This window comes from Trachymyrmex cornetzi, unplaced genomic scaffold, assembly GCF_001594075.2.
Source record: "Trachymyrmex cornetzi isolate Tcor2-1 unplaced genomic scaffold, Tcor1.1 scaffold85, whole genome shotgun sequence".
Classification (NCBI taxonomy): Eukaryota; Metazoa; Arthropoda; class Insecta; order Hymenoptera; family Formicidae; genus Trachymyrmex; species Trachymyrmex cornetzi.
The window spans coordinates 624,459-628,871 of record NW_017300191.1 but is presented as its reverse complement, the minus strand read 5'-3'; positions in this window follow the sequence as shown (position 1 = coordinate 628,871).

Here is a 4,413-nt window from a genome sequence, read left to right as displayed (position 1 = left end):
TGTCGAAGAGCGTTTCAGGAATGTTCTCGATGGTCGATAAATAATCAAAACCCATTTCATCATCGATCCAGATTATCCTAATAATACGGTTAAATTCAGTTTAACACACATTATAGGTTTGAGAAAATTATTGCACATAAACATAAAAATGTTGATACCGCAGTATTTCAGCGACGAATATATAAATTACACATATTATATAAAATCTAATAAAGAGTTTTTAAAAATAACTTTATAAAATTTAAAAAACTTTTCATCTCTATATACTTTGAATTAGAACAAAATAAAAGTCCTCAAATACAACTTTATAATAAAATAAAATTTTGTTTTGACGAGTATAACTTTATAATAAAACAAAATTTTTTAAAAATATAACTTTATAGATTAAAAAATCTTTTAATTGCATCTCTCTATATATAGACTCTTAACTTTAACAAAATTAGAAAGAAATTCTCTAGAGTACTCTCTTTATAATTAAAATACGGTGAGAGGAGGATGAAATTCCTCTTTTAATAAAAAGCGATAAACAATAGAGCAAATGAAGTAGCTTGTTGGCAAGCATCGCCGCTCTATAGACTCTAGCGTCAAAGCATTTGAAGGACTTGATTGGCTAGCGCAACACATCGATACGCTTTGGCAGCTGATTAACCATAAAATCACCCGATACTACATGGATGTACCGAGAATGTTGAACTATGTAGGGACTCTCCCGCGCTTTGAGTCATTCGATGATTCTGCAATTTCGTATCATGAGACGGATCTGCGAACACATAAAAGTGCGAGAGGAAACCTGAGCTTCAAACTATTCCTCGATTTCCAAACATCATCCTAACTTATTCACTACAGTCACCATGACGTAGCATCCGATCTGCTCACGTCACCCCTAATTTTTTCGAATGATCCTTTTTCCGCAAACCCCAAATACCACACTGACGAACGGTTCTCGTGTCTCTCCAGGGAATAAGAGAGGAAATGTAGCTATCTCGAACGTATACATGATATCTTGTAAGCTGGGAAAAGGCGCCGAAACAAAGCGTACACGAGGGGGTAGCCGAACGTAGACAAAAAAAGCGACAAGAAGATGATATACAGCTTCAGAAAAATGAGATGTCGCGAACACAATGCGTGTTTCTTATCCTTGAAATGTTTCTTTTTGCAAAAGAAATGGAAGTATGTGCGAGAAAGTATCAGTACTCAAGTCAAGAAAGATACAAATGGAAGGAGTTAATCTTGGACTGTACAATGACAACATCGTGGATAAAAGTTCGATCATCAAAACTCTTCTTTTTAAAGAAAAAGCAGATTCTATTGAGAAATGTATCTGCAATGAATAGGGAAATAGAGAAGGAGACAGAAACCGAAGCAACTATAACGGATCTCTCTGAAACGAACGTGAGTACTTGTTGTCACACACAAACCCGGGCACTACTACTGAGCGTCCTAAGACAATACTTGGTCGTGTATACTACTCACTGCTCGCGTTTCTTCTGTACACGACTTTACCGAGGACGCTACATTATTCCAATCTCGCGGATGCTGACCAGAGGTCTGCGGCTAGCTCCTCTTATACGCCTAATGCGGGAGGTCGTGACGGTTCTAGGCACCCCGTGCACCCTCGCGCGGCACGGGCGCGAGGGTTGATCGAGCTATTAGCGTGCCACGCGGGGTGGGCTACGTCACGCTGCTGGCTGCACCACGTTGCTGGCTGCCACTGCAATCGGCAGCACCCTCAGTGAGCACGCACGCACACACACACATACATACATACATAGAGATGCGGTGGCGCGCACCCTCGACGGAGGGATGTCGCGTGCGCGGGTGCTAGCGATCGCCCGAGTACTGGGGTAGCGTCGTGGAACGGACAGGGTTGGCGGCGGGCAGGTAGCCGATCTGGCAGGGATGCGTTCAGCCCTACCCCTTCCTGACGACGTCGTTACCACCACCAGCATCACCGACGTCGGCGCCGTCGTCATCGCCGACGGACGACTCTTCTCTCCTCCCTTCTCCCTGGCTGGAGTTGGACTCTAAGGGTGCCAACGAACCGAGATGTTTATCCTTTAAAGTCCTTACTATTTTACTCACACGCGCTTTTTATTCGACACGCAACCGCGCCACTTTCAGCGACTTCGAAATGTAGGTTTGTATGCTAATTAATTTGATAAAGAGATATATCGCACGCTCTATAAATTGCGCAGTCTCTTTTTCTCTCTCCGGATTAGAAATATTGAAAGCTGAACTAAAAAGGATGGTGGCTCTTAAAATATCCAAGAATCAATAGCTTTTACGGTATAAAAAGCTCTCGAGTACTGTAAAACCTTTCAAATATTGCATTTCAATAATACAAAGAGATTGTATGTATCATTAATAATATTAGTTTAATTTCGCATGAATTTTATAATTTAATTAAACTTTAATTTATAGTTTAATTATCGATGTATCGCGTACTCATTGTCCTGCTATTAGTAAGTGAGTCGATGTACTAAATTAAAATGATTGGCCTTTAATTACTCCCAAAATGGCAAATTGCACGTCGGCAAACCGAGAATTACCAACATTAATTTTAACGTACTATCGTGTAATTATCTATGTGAAAATGTCCGTTACACAGGTTTCGCAGAGGAAAAGCCGACTTTGCGGAGGCATCTGGGCCCTGTGTTAAACCGGGCTTATCGAGATATAAATCATTTTATTACTTGCTGCAACAGCGCAGTTACGGGTTACGTTATAAAGATAGATCGTGATACTCACTGTACCAGACGAAGATAAAATTTTACATTTTAACAACGTCGTAACGTATACATATTCTTAACATTAATAACCATAATTCAGAGTTGAGAAGTAACGCGTTACATGTAACGTCGTTGCCGTTACTTTTTTTCAGTAACCAATGAATACTAACATTACATTTTCTTATTTCTAACGTTAATGATAACGCAGCTATATTCTCATACAGCACACTGATCATTACGGAAAATTTTCAGAAATGTTTTGACCTTTCACATACGATTCTAAAAGGCTTTTGCAATATGTCATATAAAATGTTTTAACAGAAATGTTTCTGAAATCTATTATCATATGCAATAAATAGAAAAACATATTTAAATAGAACAAAAAATCATTATAATATTAAAATGGCTCCAAAATGTTTACTGAAAGTCATTTTTTTAATCATTCACGATTCAGTTTAACATTATTTTGATCTTATTATCACTTGTTCTACTTTAATTGTGAGAAACTTTTGTATATGAATGACTTGTTCTGCTTTAATTGCGAAAAACTTTTGTATATAAATAATGATATTGTGTGGAAACTGTAGGTGTGATTTTTAATAGTGATTACGTATATGTACTTATACATATAATATAATTAATTAATCAAAATAGTTGGCAGTATAATTACTATTTTTGAGAAATACCTGAAGTTTATTTCAATAAGTTTTGTAAACAGATCACAAAACTCTTGAAAAATTTTAAGTATGTCAGAAATTATATTTAAATATATGTTTAAAATTGATACTTAAACAATATTTAATTTATTATGTTGACATATAATAAATTTAAATATTATTCAAGTATCAATCAATATATATATTTAAATGTTGTTTTTATAGTAGTTACTACAAATAGATGAAACCTTTTTAGTATTTCAAAAAGATTGCAAATTCTTTCTGTAATCTTTCATCAATCTTTCAACAAGATTTCATGTGCAAGAATCGCGGACATTTTACTATTCCAGAGTTGTTTCAGAAATGTTGCAGACATATTTCGTAATTTTTATGAAATATTTCACCTTTTAGTTAAAATATTTCTGAAATATTTCTGAAAACTTTCGGTACTGTAATGATAACAAATATGACCGTTAATCGTTATTTTATATATCTACGATACATATATGTAGAACGTATGTACACAGTTGGAAAATTTGTGTTAAATTTAACAAACTTCACGTGTCCCAAACGATCCACTCAAATTTTTGTGTTATTATTATTTTAATACAAGACGTGTATGTTGAGAAGTAACACAGATATTACGTAAAAATTAATGCAAAAAATATGACATTGATACAATTTATAAGCAAATTATAGAAGCATATTTTTTCAACGAAATTAACATTTATAATATGTTATATTAATACATTTTATTCATTTATTTTATGTTTAAAATACATTCTTTTTATGTTAATTGTTTATTTATTAATAAATTGCGTTATTTTAACACTTAAAAAATGTGAGATATTAATTTAATACAAAATGTTCAAATGACATAATTATATTACGTCAAATTAATATTTGGATACGTTAAAAATTCAGGAATTTTAACATGGATTTATTTTAATATAAATAAAAAATGTTTTTTATTGTGTAATCGAGTTTAAAAAGAAAGTAATATTATGTTTCATTATATTTTGCGATTA